General features: G+C 35.5%; 1 protein-coding gene across 5 annotated transcripts in view; it reads left to right on the forward strand.

Annotated features, from left to right (window-relative positions):
- Window positions 1-21,944, forward strand: part of DLGAP1 (DLG associated protein 1) — a 567,869-nt gene that overhangs the window by 91,376 nt on the left and 454,549 nt on the right. For 4 of the 5 annotated variants that reach the window (XM_057504061.1, XM_036905864.2, XM_057504062.1 and 1 more), the window contains exon 2: window positions 20,767-20,868. The exons of the other annotated variant lie outside the window; for it this stretch is intronic. The gene's annotated coding sequence lies outside the window, so the exon portion shown is untranslated. The remainder of the gene's footprint in view (window positions 1-20,766; window positions 20,869-21,944) is intronic. 5 annotated transcript variants of the gene reach the window in all.

A 21,944-nucleotide genomic window follows, 5' to 3' on the forward strand; every position in this document is an offset into this window, starting at 1 on the left:
CTTTACTTCCTGAAAAAAATGTTAAATCATACAGGATTGAAGGGTACCCAGCTGGGGCTTAAAATGTATAATCTACATTGAAAGAACAAACAAGCTAAAAACACTCTTTGTGTCAACGTAACAATCTTAAATTTCTCTAGAAAAAGGATAAAGACCAAAGAAGTGCAGTAATGCAGATACACGTGTTTAGTTAAGGAGTCTTATGAGGTTACATCCCTGTACTTCTGAAGGGTTCTTGAGAAAGAAATACTGATGTGGAAATGAGGAATGTTCTACTCAAGTTAAATGAGTTGTAAATTTGGGGGAAGGGCCACTATAGCAAAATTTCCCATCTCTATAATCATGTTAGGACTCAGTTTCTTCATCTGAAAATTAGATGAGTTAAAAGCTCTTCAGCATCCTTCCCAGCTACTGTATTTTGAAGAGCAGTGCTTTTCCAGCAAAACTGATTTTCATATTCTTCCCACACCTGCTTTGGGTTTTAACACATCTGCTTTTAGAAGATGCTGAAATTGATGACCAACTGTGTTCCTTCTAGCATTACCTCATACCAAGGACTTTATTTTACAGTAACATCTATTCAACTTAATAAAAAAAAAATTGAAGCTGTCATAGAAAACTACTAGCTCTAGAGGTATCTAGCCTATTTTTCCATAACTAGAAAATAAGTAAGTCATGACATTTCCCAAATGACATATCTATAATACTTTTAATTTTCCTAGGTAGTATTCATCAAAGAAGTGGACATGGATTGTAAATACTGAATCGTCACTGAAATTAGACTGATCATGTATTTAAGAATTTTCAAAACACAATGAATTGAATGCTGAATTTTAGAATCAGTTTAGCCAGTGGACTGTAATCAGTGTGGAAAGAGGTGATCCTTTGGAGATTAAGACAAAGAAAAGCAAATCCTTAGCCAGAAACCATTAGCAACTGATACAGCGTCAAGTGAGTAGGTAGCCCTGTGGCAGCATGAAAGATATTTAAGTGCATAAGTGGCAATTTCCTGTTGTTCTCAGCTCAAAAGATTTATTTCAGGAACATTCCTAAGGCCCAGAACCTGATGAGGTAGAGGTATATTTTATCCCCTCATCTAAGGTATTATTTTCTGTGAAGTAAATGATCAATTTTTGTGTCTTTCCATCCCTGAACATTTTTAAAATTATTCTTCTCATCAATAGCCATACATAATATGAAACACCCTCCCCCCCCAGAACACAACATCTAACTTACAGCCTTTCGTTTAATGGTATTTCAGTATCTAACACTGACTCAGATGCCTTATAACCTATAATTTAATAGGTATTCTTTTCTGTATAGTTGTAAAGAAAGTAAATTTTAATCCAATGGAGTAAAACAGCTAAGTGGAAATTTGGACAGATAACAGAAAGAGTCTCATTCCAATTACATTTTGGAAATTACAGGTATTATTTTGAGGGTAGATATTTGTTTATATTGAATTTTTCAGAAAGAATATCCAAAGTGAGTGAGACAGGCACAATATGAAGACATATGGGAAATAACTGGAGAGTATAAACAATATGAATAGAATCTGGACTTAAAAACTGGTTTCAAAGAGCCAACATACTTCAAAATCTGAGAATAGAAAATATTAAACGGCTGTGTCATTAAAGACTAAAAAAATAATGGTTTTATTTGTGTATTCAAGTATATATTTCTGGGATCATGCTGAAAATTCCTTGGGTAAGGAATTCTAGAATTAAAAGACTTCTAGAGAAATGTAGTGTTTTTCCTAGTGGCTCTCATCTCAATATATTAAGCTATTTCTATCTGATAATGTATACATCTCAAGCTTCTTAAACTTGTTTTTCCTTATTTGAGTGCCAACTAAAACTGTTCAGAATTTGCAGATTCCTACTGACACCTAATAAAAATGACATAAATTTCCTCAAGTGGGTTTAAAGGCATAGTTATCAATTGGTAAAGATTTCTTTAGCTCCTAGCCTGTCTCCTTCCTTCTTTGTTCTTAACTACACACTCTATTACTGTACCTACCTAATGACTTTTCACCTGCTTTAAAACTGTCACGCAGTTTTCACTGCTCAATTTTTCTTGTTTCTTGTCAAGATTAAAAATATATGTGCTCAAAGTCTGTCTTTGAGCCAAGCAGATCATTTAATTCTCTGGGCTTTTATGTCTTCTATGCAAACTGTAGAGTTTTGGAAAATGAATCCCAGAATCCCTATAATTTAATAGGTATTCTTTTCTGTATAGCTGTAAAGAAACTTTACAGCTTTAAACTTTCTCTGCACAGTAGCAACTGTGTGTCTCTAGCTCCACCAATCCATCATAGGACTCTCCTTGGCAGCAAGCTGGTGGACTGTCACAGGCAATCTTTAGGAGCCATAGTTAAGTGGGGAATTGGACAGGACTAGTCCCCAACTGCCTGCATGTGCCAATAAGAATCCAGATTCCCCATCCTTCGTAAAGCAGCCTTGTAGAGAAAGATTACTGAACTTGTTATCAAGTCCACCAGGAAGGTAAAAAACAAAATCTGGAAATCAGAAGAAAATAGGCAAAAACAATAAGGTTAGAGTGATTGGATAAGCACAAAACACTGAGCATGGAGAGACCTGTGAGGCATTTGTGGGAACAGGAGAGGCAGAAACCTTCCAAAGAAGCCTGTAGCTGAGTGTCTGTGCGAGAAAGGAGGGAGATTAAGATGCTAAGTCAGTTTGACCACATTAGTTATTAGTCTTTCCTGGTATCTCACCAGTAAGTCCTTTGAGACCTCAGTGTTTTGAATTTTAGAACATAAAAGTTCTATGGACTTTCATCCAGCCTTTGGTTCAACATCAAATGAATGTAAGGTCTACAAAGCATAAATAGAAATAAGTGACACAGTCCAGGAAAGGCTTAGGTGAGCTGGGCTGTCCACGCCCACAGGTGGACAGTTGTGGCCTCTTGCTGGAGGTTCAACTGTAGGACCAATGGCTTCCTATTGCCAAGTCACCCAGGATTTCAAGAAACACTCAAAATAGTTATCTTCACATGAAATCTGTTTTTTTTTTAATGTTGGAAGTTAAATCAAGGAAATTGAGTTTGTATCCTTTAGTCTAGTCAAATCCCTTGTTTTACTTAATACACAAAAGTTCAGAAAAATAATCACGTGAGTTGTGCCATTATCATGTGGATGTTTAGCATCAGAGTCCAGATCTGAATGCAAGCTCCTGATTCTCAGTTTAAGCTTTTTTCACACCTGATTATGAAATTCAGAAAGATTGTCTGTAAGTGAAGGGGGCAAGGAGAATTTCAAGTTATAGTATTTGTTGAGCTCAAGTAATACGTAGTTCTCTGAAAATATCTCAAGTACTTACAAAAATTTTCCTGAATCTGAAACTGTCTCATTAATCTTCATCAAATCAGTGAATAATGAGTGGCATGTAGAAATTATTTCTCGTAGTTGCTAATTGAAAAGTTACTTTGATAGAGCAGGAAAGCATAATATTCCAGAGCCTAAATACTGAGTTGCCAGTACAGTGACAATCTGCATTCTCCTTATCAGTATCTCTTATTTAAATAAAAGTAAACCTATTTATTTAAAAAATTATAAAAGTTCATGAAAAATGTGTTTTGAGAGTAGTAAAGGAAAAATGTAAGTTTCTCCTTTTTTAGTACTTTTTGTACTTTAATAGTCCCTTTTCCAAAAAGATTAGTTCAAAAAATATCTGCATTACATTGTCTGATTACTATTCGGGTGTGTGTGTATTTAAAGTATCTTAACTAATACCTTTACATCTACATTTATTCTTTTATCCAAACACTTATGCCATTCAATTTTGCTTATTTAAAAAAGTTTTATGTAAGTTAGTCATCGATAAGTCAATTGATAACTTTAACTGTTTTATTATAACAGTCTTTTCTATTTGTGATCAGGATTACGCTATTTGATAGCATAAGAAAACCGTCATTTTTTTTTAATGGCGGAATTAGAGTTTAGTGTGGGGAAAATAAGGCTGAGTTGGTAAATTCATTACAATTGTAATATATTTGTTCTTGATGTACCTAACACAGTGCTAGGCACAAAGGTTACAGAATTATAATATCTGTTTACCAGGAGGCATTCTTTGTGAGGGAACAAAACTGAAGAGGTGATACTTTCTTGAAGTAAAGACTGTCCAGAAAGGTGACCAACTTTTCTGCAAAGATAACTGAGCATTGCATCCTACTGATGAGGAAGATTATAAAACCAATACTATAGCTAGAGATCTTTTCAGGATAATCTTTTCACATGAATAGACAATTGTATGTTCATGAATTATCTATTTATTTATTTTGATATATTTTTATTGAAGTATAGTTGATATACAATATTATGTTTCAAGTATACAACATAGCGATTCATCAGTTATCTACATTATTAAATGCTCACGCTAACTAGTATAGTTTCTATCTGTCAACACAGAAATAAGTTACAGAACTATTGGCTATATTCTCTATGCTGCATTTTCATTCCCATGACTAATTTATATTATGATTAAGGTTTTGTGACTCTTACCCCTTTACTCACCCACTCCAACCCCTCCCCCATCATAACCACCAGTCATGTCTCAGTGCCTATGAGTCTACTGCTATTTTGTTCATTCTGTTTTGCTTTGTATTTATATTCCACAAATAAGTGAGGTCATGGTATTTGTCTTTCTCTGCCTGGCTTATTTCACTGAGCATAATACCCTCTAGATCCATCCATGTTGTTGCAAATGGCAAGATTTCTTTCTTTTATGGCTGAATAATATTCCATTATACATATATACCACATCTTCTTCCATTCATCTATTGATGGACACATTGGTTACTTCCATATTTTTGCTACTGTAAATAATATGGCAGTAAACATAGGGGTGCATATATCTTTTAAAATCAGGGATTTTGTTTTCTTTGGGTAAATTGCTTGAAGTGGAATTACATGGATAGTATGGTATTTCTATTTTTAGTTATACTGCTTTCCATAGTGGCTGCACCAATTTACACTCCCACCAACAGTGTAGGAATAATTTAAAAGTAGTTTTGCTTACAGTAATTTGCAACAGGGCTAGATAATTTATAGAAATGACATTGGCTAAAATTAATACAGTCACAAATACTCTGCAAAAGTTGCTAAACTTCAAGAGTCATCTGAGAAGTGCAAAATACAAAGATCCCATTTTTGCCCAAATTATTGAAAAAAATTTAAATTTGATAATAAAAATATTTTGGCACAAGCAAATGAAATGCATACACTCTACATTGCTGGTAGGAATGTAAATTTAGTGAGCCATTTTTTGGGTGACAATTTGGCAGTATTTCAACTGTAAAATTTATTTCCAAACAATTTTGCTTCTTAATATCTGATCTAGGATACAAGGATGTTCATTGCTGCATTTTTCCATAATAGTCAATCTTAGTAACATCCTAAAATGTTTCAGTAGTGAAAAATAAAATGACTTATAATGCAATCACTTTATGGAATACTGTGCAGCTAATGAAAAAAATTTAAATAATCCATATTTCCTAAAATACACGGATTTTACTTATATTAGGGAGGAATACCCTCCACCCTTCAAAGGTTCATCTGGCTGGTCTAAGAATGAAATTGACTTGAGACTGAGTAATAGAAGAAAATCAAATATTTTATATGTATATACATGAAAGGTTCAAAGACAGAAAGGTAAAATGGGGTCTCTGCCGTCTGAGCTAAGGAGTGGGATAGGGGCCTGGAGCTTCAAAGGGGAGGAGGGCAATTCACCAGGCAAAGAAGAGCAGATGTTCAGTAATTAGATGTTTGCCCTGCCCTACAGATGCTCACTCAGATAAAATTTTTGTCTGATAATAACCTTTATTCTGGGAAAGACCCCAATTTAGATTCTTCTACGTAATTAAGGAAGGAGTAAAACTTGCTCTTGACCCTGCAGAGTCGTGATTGTGTTCAACTCAAAATAAACCACATGCCAAAGTGGCCCATTTTGGGGCAGCCTGTCTTGGCCTGTACATATGCCAGCCTCGTGGGTAATAATCAGGAAATGAGTTAGCTTTTCCAGAAATGTTAAGAGTGTTTGATGGTATAATATATCATGAAATGAAACACAAATATGACTTTTAAACTTTAAAGAAGGAGAGCAGAAATTAGGGAAAAGTTGAAAACTTATTCTAGTCCTTTCTAATTTAATGGAAATATGGAAAGTTGGTTAAGGACTATTTTCTTCAAGAGTTATAAAGAGCTTTGACTTCTTATAGTCCAAGGTTCTATAGAGCACAAGAACATTCATCCAGAAGCTTACACGGAGAGACAGAGAGGGAGGGAGAGAAAGAAAAGGAATGGCCTACAATCTACTAAGACCAATCCATAAGAAAATTAACAACATCAGTACAAAGCATGATGGGAGTACATGGGTTCCGGAATCTTCCTAGTAGTTCCTAATTCCATTCTATAATCCCTAAGACATTAGCTTCCAAGTGGCTCATTTCCTAGTCATGTGAGATGATCATTTACCTCTGGAATTGATTCAGTCCTGCTATAAAAGTGCCTTATGCACAGACTTTTCTTTGGTGGTTCCCTTTTAGAAGGGAGTTTCTTTTTGCCTCCTGATTCCAACAATTAGATAATAATGTCAGTCCTCCTCAGAAAGCTTTCAGGGGTAAAGCAACCTGGACTCTGCGACTCAACCTCTTCTTTTCCTTCTTCCCTTCCTCCCTCTCTCCCTTCCTCCCGTTCTTCCTTCCTCAATTTCTTATATTTTTCCTTATCTTCAAACATCATTGGAAAAAAAACCAAGGTAACTATAAGCTCAACGTATAAGCTTAATGTTCTGCTCTGCAGAACAGTGGTCTTTCTCGAGATATCCAGAGACGGTCTAGGAAAAAATAGCATTTGATCAGATGATTTGGGGAAAGAAATAAAGTATGATTGAATCATTTGTTTTACTACAGAATTTCTCAGAACCTTTAATTAATGGTTGTAACATGAATATCCAGTAGGAGTACAATCTTATTTAGATCCAACTCTTCCTTAAGTACCTTAGGTAAACTGCTATCATTTATACTTCATGATCAATATAGTTTTCTCATTTAATTAGTTATAATATGAAAATTCAAAGCTGGGAGAATAAATCATTTGCTTATTACTCATAAGACTACATTCAAGTCTGTCCACATGAATATTTTTACATGGCTGTGGTCACCGCATGTGGTTTCAAATAGATAAAGACTTTAATAATATTTCATGAGATTTCTCTAAGTTGCCCTGTGGTCTTTATAGTCATAATTTTAACGGAAGCACCATTTTCCAGGGTGCAATTTACTTAACTGTTCCCTTATTGTTAAAGAGTTAGGTCCTTTCCAATTATCTCCTGCTGTAAAACTGCAAAGAACATCTGAGCATTCATTATATTTTTCATTATTTTCAGACAGACTCCACAAAGACTTATCCTTCTTTGAAGCTCAGTTGTTAAAGCTCTTCTATGTCCCTTACTGAAGATGACTGACTCTTTAAACTACCCAGAAACCCCTGGGGTTTTTGCTCTGATAAATGCTGTTGTTGATTTAGCTTTAAAATGGCCACATGAGTTCCCTACTGAACAAGCAAGACCCCTTTGTGGAAGACAGACCTAAACACTGATAGTGCCCCTACTGGGAACTGTTACTGAGGATTTATAAGCAGGTCATCTTTGTTGTTCAAAATCGAGTTTCATTGTCATTATTGCTTTAAATAGTTTGGTGGAAATAAATTTGTAAATGCAACATATATTTTACTGTGTCATCTAAAAAGAAATCAACTCTATGCTACAAATTAACCAGCTAAAATTCTTTTTTCTTAACCAGGGAACTTGACAAATAATTTCTTAACCTTCTCTACCAACAAGAAGAAAAAATAACCCATGGATCCCCATATTGTTAACATCTAACACCTGACTTATTCAGAAATCAAACTTCTGTGAGGTTCTAATCATTCAGACCAGTGACTCATTTAACAAATATTTGCCAGGCACCTCTATTTGCCAGGCACTGTTCTACCAGTAGGAATCTATTCATTATCAGAGCAGACAAACAATCTTTTCTTCACTGAGTTTACCTTCTAGTGAGAAGAGAAAGGCCATAAATAAAATAGATTGCATAAGTGTATATATGGTAAGAAGGTGATAAATGCTGTAGAGAAAAGAAATAAGTCAGAGAAAAATGAAAGTAGTGCCAAGGGTAGAGAGAGGGTTGCACATTTAAGTAAGGCCTCAGTGAGGACTCAACTGAAAAGTGACAATTGAGGGAAAACGACAGGTAAGACTGAGGCATATGTGACTGTGTGGGAAGAATATTCCAGGCAAGGGAAATGACAAGTGCCAAAAATCCAATATAATTGGGAATTACTGTGTATGAGAAAGAGCAATGAAATTTGGAATTAGGAAACCTAGATTGTAGGGTGAGCTCCTGTCATGTGCACCTGTGTGTCCATCAGCAAATCACTTAACATCTCTAAAGTTCAAGTATAAATATAGGATAAGAATCATTTCTGTGTTTCTGACTTTCTATAAAATCTTTTAATTATTTATTCATTATACCTGAGTATTAAGAGGAGTTTAGACAGCATTTAGCATTTTTAATTCATGAGACAAGGGAAAAATGATGCACTTAAGAAAATTCCCCATCACAAATGCTTACAGTAAAGGGGCTCAGTGCTTAAATGTTAAACTTCAATAATCCGGAAAACATAATTATGCCAAATACCTCATTCCCTGAAACTCACTGATGGGGCGATACCAGGAGCGATGAGGGTTAAGGGCTGTAACAGATTTCACTTTTCACATGTCAGTAGCACTAATAGTCTCCTGAAAGTTACTGTTTACTTTGATATGGTGCATCATTTCAACGTGTGGCCTGATGTGCTCCGTGCATTTTTGAAAACTCTGCAGGGCCTGAGAGTAATTGATTTGCTGCCAGTTGAAGTGCACAAGCAAGTGAGGAGGAGACAGGCACCCCTTAGAACAGAGTCAACTAATGTTGTTCTCAACATGTTAATTTCATGATCCATCACGTGCTTTTATGTTTCCTTAAAAAGACACTTTGCAAGGAGCCGCAAATAAAAGCAATAGATATCTCTGTCAACACGGAGGGATGGTTCCCTGTAAATTTACTTGCTTTGGGTGACCTTTGGTGATAAAAAAATTCCATGTGCCTGAGACAGTCTTTGCACTCACAGCAACTTTTCAGGAAAGGAGGAGCTTTTTTAGAATCTTCTCAGCAGCTTTGGGTTTATTTTTAAATGTTTCTATTTGGTTCCAATTTACAGCTGTTTCTAGGGGGAAAGGCCCACTTCATTCTTCTCCAAATTAAAATGCTTTTTTCGTTTTTATTGAAGTAGATAAGACTGCAACTGATTGGTTTATCAAGGGCCATTTAGAGAACATCTGACCATCACGTGCTGCTTGAGCAAAATCATTATGAAAGTTCAGCTCCAAGCGAAGTAAATCAGATTCAAGGTCATTTATTACTCAAGCTCTGCCCAATGCTGCTGAGCTGGAAAGAAAATGACTGTAGTCACCATAACCTGAAGTGGGTTTTCTCTTAATATTTTTGCTACATCACTGTTTTTGCAACAGTGATATTTTAAGTTGATCTCAAATAAATTAAAATTTTAGATAGCACGTGGATCTATGGTAATGAAAACCATAGAACTTACGTCCTCCCATGGCGAAGGAGGTGTGAGGAAAACAACATTTTTTGAATACTTACTGTGCTCCAAATTCTGGACTACATACTTAAATATGCCTTTCAATTTAACCGCAGTAGAGTATATTGTTATTCCTATTTTAAAATGGAGAAACTGAGACTCAGAGAAGTCATACAGTCTTAGTAAAAACCTACAAAATCTCCATTCTTTTCCCCAAAAAGCATGCTGACTTCCACTATCTAGCCACTAGTTGAACTGATGTAGCATTTGCTTGACAGACACCCAGGAGCAGCAGTGTGCATGCAGTAATGTGTGCATGCCCTGCTGGGGCAGCTAACTGATTCAGGCTGAGTCTCATGTGGGGTTGAGCCACCATACCTACAATGCATATCTTAGTAATGATGACAGTAAGCTTCTAAACTTTGGAAAGTAACAAAACGCTCAGACTGATGCATGAGAACAAATGTCAACTGATACATTATTTTGTGAGATATTCTAGGACTAAGACCAAGGAAAAGATTTTTGCATCCCCTTCATTGAGTAGTCTATATCGTAGCCCAGAAGGTCACCGTGTGATCAAAGAATCAGAAATAGGATACTATTAAACGAATGACTGCCTAGTTGATAGAGTATGGGATGATCTCTTGGTGCTTTTTCCAACCTAGAGAACCAGAAATGATGACTTATAATCATGGCTCCATCTTAGAGAAGATATTATAGACCCAGAAAGTTCTTATTCTCTCAACTATTTTCTTTGGGTATTTTTTGACCCTCTGTAACACTTAATTCCTAAGTATTTATTACTCTGTAAATTCTGATATTAAAGTATTCTACCCTGAAGAGTAGAAAAACTTGAGAAGATAGATTTGGCCTCATTATTTTCTTGATGCATCACTTTTTAATCCTTGTGACTTGCTGCTTAGAATGGCATGTGAGCATCTGGATACCTCAGATTGAAAGAGCTAAGGATATGTGTGACCATTTTAGAAAACCACCAATGAACCCCCAGGATGGTTTTCAACCGTTCAGAAGCCTTTTTCCAAGCACTTAAACTAAATTGAGCTTCATTAGCGTGTGTGTGTGTGTGTGTGTGTGTGTGTGTGTGTGTGTGTGTGTGCGTGTTTGTATGTGGGAATGACAGAGCGCAAGAGGAATCAACTTAAGAACCACTTTCCCTTTTCTAAGCAGAAACACTATTGTAGCCACATGACCTGCCCCCAACTGCATGTTCCGACTAAATGCTATCAGTGCTGAAAGTCTGGGAAGAACAGGCAGTTTTGACATTTAGACTCACCTCCCACAATGAGGAAGCAGATTCAGATTTACTTATCTGCATGCAGCTGATTGTATTTGCCTATTTTAGAGATGGACTACTTGAATCATGGCAAGAGATTGTTTGCAATCAGAGTAGCCATTTTCTAGGAATACTTCTGATAGGTTTCCTTGGCAACTTAAAAGGTCAGTTTGCAGAATTCTTTAGTGGTCGTGTAAAGAATCCAAAAAGTGTCCTATATGTATGGTTAGGTTAACATTCTATATACATATATATTTTTTAATTGTAATCACAAGATGTGAATAGGGCTCAGATACAAAATGTCAAACTTAGATCTAAACTCAGGAAACTTTTAATTTGATGTTTGTGGTATGTTGAGAACATCAGTGTTATAGTCCAAAAGTAAAGTGAAAGGGGCCCCTGGAGTCAGAGAACCAAGACCTGGATCAACTGCATGACTTGGGCCAGTCTCTTTATCAGCCTGAAGAACTGTTGCCATGTTGGAAAAATGGTTGTAAGAGCAACACTCACGTCACTGAGTTCTGCACATATCAAATGCACTGTGTGCAAGAAATACTCAGTGGCATGCCCACACCTGCCTTTAGACAAGGTCAGAGCTGTTTCCCTGTACACACACACACTCCAGCCCTTGGGAATCGGCTTTAGTTATCATTCTCCCTCCACTTGGCTTCTTCCCTGCTAAATCTCCAGAACCATTACTGGCCACTTAGTACACAGAAGTGTTTTTGGAAGTCAGGAGGGCACATAGGCCTCTTTACCTAGTATCTTTACCCTCTGTGGTAGTCAGTGGTACTCTTCACAAAATAGCAAAGAAACTGCCCTTTCCAGGACACCTGTTAACTGTGGCCAAGTGAGTTGCTTGGCCAAAGACATGTCAGAGGGAACAGGTGCGTCACCTCTGAGCACAAGTGTTCAGAGCCAGAGGAGGACTTAACACATCCCTTTCCTTGCCATGGTGTATGTGGAAGCAAATATAAAGTGAAAAGCCTTAGTATTGACATTGCCAAGGGTAATACTCACTTGATCCAAGTCAGAAACACTGGAACCCTGCCCAGCCTTGTTGCTTCCTGTCCACTCAGGGGACCTGGGATTCCACGAGGATGTGAGGTTGGGGCTTCATCATCTGCAGATCTAGACGCAACCACAACTGTCCGTTCCAAGTCCTGCAATTGAGGGAGAATCTTTCTGATGCTGATACTTAACCTAGAAAGACAAGCAATTCATGTATGATTTAGGAACAGAGCTGATAATCAAATAATTAGCAAGTAGGATATTTTTATACACTATCTCAGAGATTACCAAACAGAGGAATTTAAGTTTGATTTCCAAAGCTTGACTTGTAATTTGTACTTCTAGATTAGATGAAAATTTTGCAAAGACTTGTAGAAAAGATTAGAGATGTATTGAGACCAGAACTTCTGATCAGTTACATATAGATAAATGCCCAGGGGGTTGGGGTGGGACTCATGAGTTTTATAAAACACAAACACACTTCACACACACATACACACAGACACATGTCCCCAAATATGTACCTTTCCTATTAAATATAAAATACCAAATGTTTAAAAATAATTTGATAAAAGGAAACTAAAACCAGATTTAGTGCTAGGCCACTCCAGTTTTTGCCTACCTATATAGCCTAAATAGTTTCAGATGACCTTTGTGACTTTTCCATCTCCAACTTATGAAGTGTGTGGTTGAACCAGGTGATCTCCACAGCTTTGTAATTCTAATAGCCTATTGCTATTCTAAGGTGAGTGGGAACACATTTTGTTCTAGTAAAAAGACCAATTAAATTAAACGGGTACATTTTGAAAAAAATAAATTTATTGACTCACTTATGCCTGACTCTTTCAAAACATCTTTTGAATTAGGTGATGACAAGAGACATAAAAAAAGTTCATAATGACATTGAAATAAAAAGTCTACCATGACAGTTATATAACTTTCAGGAAACCTAAAGCTTTCCTAGTATTAAAGGCTTAGAGAAAATCTTCATGTAACATATTTTAAAAAGGAAGGCAAAGGATAAATCTGTATAATATTCTTGGGAGGGTTGGTTATTTTGTCCATATTCCTGAAAAACTGAGGGAAAAAAACAAAAAAGAGGCAATATCTCTGAAGAGACAATTCATAGAAAGGAAAACCCTAAATGGGTAATAAAAAAAAGATGCTCAAACTCTCTAGAAATCAGGAAATATTAATGAGAGCATCAAAATACTAATGAAAGCACCAAAGCCAAGCTATAGTCATTAGATTGGCAAAAACTAAAGTCACACAATATCAAATGCTGGTGAAGATGTAGAAAAATGGAGACCCTATTGCCTTGCTGGTGGGAATATTATCAAATGCAGCCATTGGGGGGAAAAAGCCTCACTTAATTTACTAAAATTAAATACGCACACACCTGACAATTATGCTCACACTAGCAGTTGTACCACTGGATAGATCTTGAATAAGTCACTCAGGTGCTCAAGGAGAAAGATGTGTTGATATTCACGACAGAGCTCTATTACTCTTGGCAAATTCCCAGTGTATGAATAGGATAGCACGTAATGGAGTATAAAAAGCAGTAACTTCGATGTATATGCAGTAACATGGGTAGATCTTTAAAAATTGTTAAATACAAAAAGTTAGCAACAGATATTGATACCATCATATCATTTATGTAAATTAGATATGCTCCATGCCAGAAATTTTCAAAGCTTCTCTCTTTGTGTATGTATATGTGTCTGTGTGTATAAAAATGTAGAAAAACATACTTTAAATATAATATAAAGCTGCCTATGGCAGGCAGAGGTGTGGGATTAGTGACAGAAGATAACAGAAATAAAGCAAAAACAAAGGAAATTAAAAGAGAAGCATTCTGTGTTCTGACAATAATCAAGGATCATAAAATCAAGTTCACAATCATTAAAATTTTCTTATCTGAGGTCCACATCTTTTTAACTAAAGCTTTAGAAGTTGAGAAAAAAAACAAAATTAAGAACATGTGAAAAACAACCATTAAAACACCAACTCTATTTGTGAAAGCTGAGCTTGGATCTTGCACACTGTGAATTAACAATAGTTCACCTGGGGAGAGCAAAGGTAACAAAAATGTGTCCCGTCAGGACAGGGTGGGAACTATAGTTAATTCATTTGAGGGCCCCACACCCCAGCACAGGATCTGGCCCATAACAGGTACTCAAGTCTGTGAAGTGAATGAACTCACATTTTAAAAACAAATTATTCCTCTTGTAGCTAAGCATTGGGACAAATCTGAAAACATGAGAGAGGATTTTTTTCCCATTAAATAAGCAATATATTTATATTGACATAAGATTCAGACTCATCATCATATTCACTGCAACTAGAGACCAGTGCTGTTATTTTGTGCCCTTCTTTATATTATGGGTCCAATCTTTCATACCAGAAATCCAGATTATTTTCTTCCTTTAGACTGAAGCTGAATTAAGAGCAAGGTTTAGCTAAGCAGTGACTTCATTAATGGCTGCAAAACGGAAAAGGAGTGGTTCTATTTTTAGACGATCATTCTCATGCTTGAAAGTAGAGTGCAGGTTACTGACAATAGTAGAAAAGGGGGAAAAAATCTACAGAGTCATTATTGAAGTCACATTGCTATGCTGACTATCCTTGGCTTTAAAAAAAAAAAAGCATTTTATGCCTTATTAGTGCCTGTCAGTAAATAGTAATGTTAAATTTTCCATTATTATTTTTGAACTATTTGGAATTATTCTGACTTTCTTTCAGTGCTAATTCATGTGTCAGACTTACATCTGGGCAAAATTGAGCCCTTCTTCCAATTCAGGAAATAAATTACTATGCCTCTGCCTCCCCCAATCACTTTAATGATACCCTATTTAGGAACATTATAATATTTGTTTATAAATTGCTAATCTTTGTACAAGGGTATATAGTTTGTTCTTGATAAAATTTAGGCTTCAGGGAAGATCCACGTGCCTGTGGTGTGTGTGGAGGTGTGCATCTGTGTGTTTCCTGTTCTAGATCCCTGAATATCTGCAGCAGTCCTGCAAGATAGAAGTATCTTGTTTAGTAATCCTTATAATTCAAGCCAAAAACCCTGAAAAAGACGTGGCTATCCTTTAAGCCAAAATAAAATAATTCATAAGGTGGTCAAAAAATGATGTTTGTACTATATAGACAGAACGGAACTAATGAGTTAAATAGGCATGTCTGGAAAATAGACTTATAAAATACAAACTAAAAGCATTTTTCATTTGAAAAAAACTTGCTCTTTTGCATAAAAATTAGTTATCTGAAATATATTTAATATTTAAGTCCTTTCTTAATATTTTAATCAATTGACTTGATATATCAGGATTCTTTTAAAGTAGGTAGAGATGGCAAGAGCATTTGGGATCCGTGCAAAAGTGATTTATTCTGAACAGGAACAGACTGGTGAGTCATAGTAAAAATTATAGTTAGCACAAAGAATTTATGGATTTTTGTTATAGTATGACAGTTTAAAGATATTTAATAAGTTGTTTTTAAGTCTTCAATCAAATAAATCTTGAGGGACAGAAATGCTTATAGATGAAGTGTTAGAATCTGCTTTTGTTTGAAGACCACTGAGAAAACGTGAAGCATCTTTGCAATAACCATGTACATCCCTGGATAAAACTGATTCATTGCAAGCATCTAATTTATATCACTTTTTTAATGTGGGCATTGAATAAAGTAAGTGGCATCATCTGACAGGAATACATAATGTCAGGAAAATGCCTTTGTGATTAAATTGTTGCCTTCAAGGTGAGCAGGTCCAAACACTCAGTGGAGGAGGTGCTGGATCATTAGACTGAGCAAAATTGTGCTCAGATACGACCTTCAAAGAGAACTTTAGGTGATGACTACATTAGTCAAAAGGGCTCCAAGTAGTTTTTTTAGAAAGATTCAATCAATTACACTTTTCATTTCTCTCTGCTGCTTCACACCAGGCTAATTATTTATTTTTTAAGATGTAGAATTGCTATCCAACTCTTTCATAGTGGAATAATCAGTGAGAAAGGGGCCCCTTACTTGTTGACACTTGATTGCCAAAATCAAAGTCCCTTTCAGAACTTTTCCTTCTGCCTTTCCCCCAAGGCTTAATAAATTCAGGATCTGAATGATTTTACTGATTAAGTCAAATGACAAAGTCACAATACAGATATCTAGACCAGAAGTTCTGGTTTCTGAATGGATTTTCTTGTAGCCTCATTTAAATCCCTTCTAATGAAATTAAATCCTTTGCTTACCATTCTTTCCTCATTCATTCATTCATTCATTCAGCAAATATTTATTACTACATGTTTTTTGTATATAAATTATATGTCAATTACGCTCTCTTAAATGCACTGTTACTTAAACCTGCCAGTTTTAGTGGACACTCAGTCAGCCATCCAGAAACCCCTGGCTTTCAGCTCCATCCTTTCTGGGGGATTGCCTTTGGTTCAAGGGAGCTGTTATGCTTCCTCCTCAGGGCAGCCCACACCCAGTGACTAGTCAGTGAGGGAGATACAAAGGCCAGCTGCCTTGCTTCAATTTGGGACAATGCTGAGGCCCATCCCAGCTCCAGGGTTCAGCATTTTCCTCCATCCAGTCCTTCCTTCGCCACTTGAGTGGTGGTTTTCTCCAGTGAAAAGTTTCACCGAACCTCTTGCTTGCAAATTTCCATCTCAGAGTCTGTGTCCAGGGAACCCCACCTCAGACTCTGTGAAGCACAGGACATCACCTATCAGAGCCATTCTTCACAGTCCACTCGGGTGTTTTCCATCATCCATTGGCATCCAGAGTACCCAACCAAAATGCCCAATATGTATAAGATACTAGACATTTTTTTAAAACATGGTATTTTCCCCTAAAAGTTTGCAACCTAACTGTGGCATGTGATCCTTAGTGTCCATCCAGATGATGCTTAAGAAAATAAGAAGATTGATTGTAGGTGCTAATTTCTTTTGAAAACCAAACTGAATCATTCACTAGTCTAGCAGAATACTGTCAGTTGACTCTTGTATTGATCCAACATTCTGGTTTCATATATTTTACTTTAAGTAGATTTAATTGTAGATTATTTCATCAATCAGGAGAGCAAACATTGAGAACTAGCAAACCATTTCACCTGTTTATGTCAGTTCCAGACTACTGCAGTAAAGTGATTCAGATGAACCTTTTTGGTTTTCCAGTGCAGATAAAAGTTAGGTTTATACTATACTGTAATTTATTAAGTGTGCCATAACATTATGTCTAAAAGAAACCTCAATACTTATATACCATAATTTAACAATACTTTTTTGCTAAAATATGCTAACTGCAGTCTGAGCTTTCAGTGAGTTGTAATCACTGATCACAGATCTCTATAACAAGTATAATCATAATGAAAATTTTGAAATATTGTGAGAATCACCAAAGTGTGACACAGAGACACAAGGTGAGCAGATGCAGTTGGAAAAATGGTGCCAATAACCTTGCTCAAGGTAGGGTTGCCCAAACCATCAATTTGTAAAGGCACAAATCTGTGAAGTGCAATAAAACAAGGTATACCTATACTTTGTCTCCTACCTCAGCCTTTGCATCTTTTCGTTTTTGCTGTAAATTGTTAATCCTGTTAATTTCAAATGACAGTGTCATGTTTCTCTATATACTTTCCAGTTAGGATAATTTTTCACAATTAAATATTTTCTTTACAAAGAAAATTACACTTAAGTATTTTCATAAATATTAATTTAGGAATTATATTACACATACATTTATAGTCATGTACCTATATTTGGTATTGGTTTCACATGCCCATTTTTTTCATTTTTATTGACATGTAGTTGAAATTATATTAGTTTCATGTACACAACATAGTAATTTGACATTTATATTCATTGCAAAATGCTCACCATGATAAGTGTAGTTAGCCTCTGTCACCTTCAGAAGTTATTGCACTATTATTGACTATATTTGCTATGCTGCATTTTTAATCCCTGTGGCTTACTTGTTTTATATCTAGAAGTTGTACCTCTTGATCCCATTCACCTATTTCACCCTACCCCAAAACCCTCCCCTCTGGCAACCAACAGTTTGCTTTCTGCATTTATGCCAGCTTCTGGGTTGTGTTTTGATATTGTTTGTTTGTATTTTAGATTCCACATATAAGTGAAATCATATGGTATTTGTTTTCTTCTGTCTGACATATTTCACTCAGCATAATACCCTCTAAATTGATCCATACTGTCACAAATGGCAATATTTCATTATTTTTAAAGGCTGAGTAATATTCCATTGTGCATATGTACCACATCTTCTTTATCCATTTATCCATTGGTAGACACTTGGGTTGTTTCCATATTTTGGTATTGTAAATAATGCTGCAGTAAACATAGTGGTGCATATATCTTTTCAAATTAATGTTTTATGTTTCTTTGGGTTAATAAAGAAGAAATTGCTGGATCGTATGATGGTTCTATTTTGAATTTTTTGAGAACCCTCTAAACTGTTTTCCATAGCAGTTGCCCCCACTTGCATTACCACCAACAGTGTAGGAGGGTTCCCATTTCTCCACATCCTCACCAACAATTGTTATTTCTTGTCTTTTGTATAGTAGTCATTCTAACAGATGTGAGGTGATATCTCATTGGGGTTTTAATTTGCATTTCACTGATGGTTAGTGATGTTGAAAATCTTTTCATGTGTCTGTTGGCCATATATATGTCTTCTTTGGAAAAATGTCTGTTCCTGTTCTCTGCCCAATTTTTAATCAGATTATTTGAGGGTTTTTTGGTGGTGAGTTGAAGTTTTTTTACATATTTTGAATCTTAACTCCTTTTTGGATATATCACTTGCAAATATATTCTCCCATACTGTATATTGCCTTTTTATTATGTTGATGGTTTCCCTAGCTGTGTAGAAGCCTGTTAGTTTGATATAGTCCCATCTCTTCTTAATTTTTGCTTTTGTTTCCCACACCTGAGGAGACATCCAGAAAAAAATTGCAGAGGTCAATATCCAAAAGTATACTGCCTATACTTTCTTATAGGAGTTTTAGTTTCATATAGGAGGTTTCAAGTCCTACATTTAGGTCTTTGATCCATTTCAAGTTTACTTTTGTGGATAGAGTTAGACAGTAATCTAGTTTCTTTGTCCCTCATGTAGCTGTCCAGTTTTCCCAAAATATCATTCATTGAAGAGACTGTCTTTTCCCCACTGTATATTCTTGCCTCCTTTGGGTCTATTAACTGACCCTATAAGTGTGGGTTTATCCGCTGATCTATGTGTCTACTTTTGTGCCAGTGCCATACTGTTTTAATTATTGTAGCTTGTTGTATAGTTTGAAATCAGGAATCATGATACTTCCAGCTTTGTTCTTCAATCTCAAGATTGCTTTGGCTATCTAGGGTCTTTTGTGGTTCCATACAAATTGTAGGGTTATTTGCTCTAGGTTTGTGAAAAATACCATGAGTATGATTTTTTTTTCCATTTTTCCATTTATTTGTGTCATCTTCAGTCTCTTTTATCAATGTCTTGTAGTTTTCAGAGTACAGGTTAAATGAGTTTTGGCTTGTTGGTTAAATGTATTCCTAAGCATTTATTCTTCTTGATGCAATTCTAAATATGATTGTTTTCTTAATTTCTCTTTCTGCTAGTTTGTTGTTAGTATATAAGAACACAACAGATTTCTGTATATTGATATTATGTCCTGCAACTTTACTGAATTAATTTTACTAATAGTTTTTTGGTGGAGTCTCTAGTTTTTGGGTATTTTTTTTAGGGTTTTGTATCTATAGTGTCATTGTCTTCTGCAAATAGTGGCAATTTTCTTCTTCGTTTACAATTTGGATGCATTTTCACTCTTTTTCCTGTCTGATTACTATGGTTAGAACTTCTAGGACTATGCTGAATAAAAGTGATGAGAGAGGACATCCTTGTCTCATTCCTGATCTTAGATGAAAAGCTGAAAGCTTTTCATCACAGAATATGTCATCTGTGGGTTTGTCATATATGATCTTTATTATGTTGAGGTATTCCCTCTATACCCACCTTGTTGATATTTCTTATCATGAATGGATGTTGAACTTTGTCAAATGCTTTTTCTGCACATTTGTTGAGATGATCATATAGTTTTTTAATCCTTCCTTTTGTTAATGTGTATTATGTTGATTGATTTGAAAATGTTGAACTGTCCTTACATTCCTGGAATATATCTCACTTGAATATTATATATATATATATATATATATATATATATATATATATATATATATATATACATACACACACACAGACACACATACATGTATGCATATATATATAAAATATATATATTATAACCATTTCCAGTTGCTTAAGTGTGAATGCATTTGTGTATGATGTCATGGTTTACATCTTTTTGTATATCCCTTTCCTAATTATTGTAGGTATAATTGATTTTACTACTTTTGTCTTTTAAACTTCTGTATGTTTGCTTTCACCAGTGACAATTTTTTCCTTTTCATAATTTTCTTCTAGTTATGTCCTTTTCTTTTCCATTTAAAGAAGTCCCTTTAACATTTCTTATAAGGCTGGTTTAGTGATGATGAACTCCTTCAACTTTTGTTTGATTGGAAAACTCCTTACCTCTCCTCCAGTTCTGACTGATAACCTTGTCAGGTAGAGTATTCTAGTTGCAGGCTTTTTTTCTTTCATCCCTTTGAATATATAACACCACTGCTGGCCTGCAATATATATATCCTTATGAGATTTCCCTTGTATGTAATGGTTTGCTTTTCTCTTGCTGCTTCTAAGATTCTCTTTAACCTTTTAATTATTATGTGTTTTGGTATAGATCTCCTTGGGTTCATCTTATTTTGAGATCTCTGTGCAGCCTAGACCTAGATGTCTGTTTCCTTCCCCAGGTTAGGAAAGTCTTCAACAATTATTTCATCAAGTAAGTTTTCTGTCCCTTTCTCTCTCTTCTCCCTTTGGGACCCTATAATGTGAATGTCATTATGTTTGAGGTTGTCATAGAGATCTCTTAGCCTATCTTCATTTCTTTGTACTCTTCCCTTTGCTGTTCAGCTTGGTTGTTTTCCACTGCCATGCCTTCCAGATTGCTGATTTGTTCTTCTGTATCCTCTAATCTGCTGTTGATTTCTTCTGGTGAGCAATTTTTTGTATTCTTCATCTCTGATTATTAATTTTTTCCAAGTACATACAAAAGGCATCAATGAATTGCTTCTGGGAGCCCAGTGTAACTAGAGGTTACAAATCTAGCAAGGTGGGGAGGGGAGGGTGCTGTCTCTTCTTTTGGTGGTGGACATGGTTGGTTTATTCCCCAGCTGTATTTATATTTAACATGTGTAAGTTTAAGGTATATAGTATGATGATTTGATAAATGCATATTGTAAAATGATTACCTCAATAAGATTAACATGTCTCTCACCTCACCTCACATACTTACCCTGTGTGTGGTGAAAACATTTAGGATCCCATCTTTTGGCAACTTTCAAGTTATTGTTAGCTACAGTTACCATGCTGTACATTACAGGCATATCCTTGAGATACTGCACATTTGGGTCCAGAACAACTTGCAATACAGCAATTCAAATGAAGTTCTTGGTGTCCCAGTGCATATAAGTTATTTTTACACTATACTGCAGTCTATTAAATGTGCAATAGCACTATGTAAACAAAAAAACAACAATGTACATACCTTAATTAAAAAACAATTCATTGCTAAAAATTGCTAACCACCCTCTGAGCTTTAAGCAAGTCATAATTTTTTTTTGCTGATTGAAAGGTCTTTCTTCAATGATTGCTGACTGATCAGGGTTGCTGGGGTTTCTATTTCTTGAAACAACAATGAAGTTTGATTAACTCTTCCTTACACAAAAGATTATTGTTTCATCTTATGCTGTTTGAGAGCATTTTGCCCACACTAGAATTTCTTTCTAAATTAAAGTTAATCCTCTCAAACCCTGAAGCTGCTTTCTCAAGTAAGTTTATGTAGTATTTTAAATACTT

Source organism: Manis pentadactyla, chromosome 6 (assembly GCF_030020395.1).
Source record: "Manis pentadactyla isolate mManPen7 chromosome 6, mManPen7.hap1, whole genome shotgun sequence".
NCBI classification, from domain to species: domain Eukaryota; kingdom Metazoa; phylum Chordata; class Mammalia; order Pholidota; family Manidae; genus Manis; species Manis pentadactyla.